The sequence below is a fragment of the Aulostomus chinensis genome, chromosome 2, assembly GCF_037954235.1.
Source record: "Aulostomus chinensis isolate RoL2024-O1b breed Wild chromosome 2, RoL_Achi_v1.0, whole genome shotgun sequence".
Lineage (NCBI taxonomy): Eukaryota > Metazoa > Chordata > Actinopteri > Syngnathiformes > Aulostomidae > Aulostomus > Aulostomus chinensis.
The window spans coordinates 24,635,367-24,635,848 of record NC_141321.1 but is presented as its reverse complement, the minus strand read 5'-3'; positions in this window follow the sequence as shown (position 1 = coordinate 24,635,848).

The following is a 482-nucleotide window of genomic DNA, read 5'->3' as shown; positions in this document are numbered from 1 at the left end:
TTGCTCTTCAGCGTACGTTTGTCTTCAGGATCGGATGTCTTATATGAGGCCCATTCACCCGTTACTACACAGTCACCAGGTCTTATCTTCTGTGATGTTGCTGTGATCAACCAGTGACAAACAGGTGCTGTGTGTGTGTCAGTCATCATGACAGGAGCCAATGTTCAGAGCCCCAAGACCAAAGTGATGTCACAAACTCACGGTCTTCCTCCTGAAGCCTTCCTCACCACCATTCCACTCAGAATCTTACTGTAACTGATATAACAATACTTTATCAACACTTTGGAAAAAAATAAAACACAAGGTGACTATGAAGGTTATTATAATCCATTGTTTGGTGCTGGAGAATCAGATACCCTCTTCTTCCTCTTGGCCATGATGGGTAGCAGTAGTTTCTCTGCCATAGGTGGAAAGTAACAAAGTATTTTTACTCAAGCGCTTTACTTTTGTACCATGTTGAGGAATGGGTGCTTCAGTTTTTG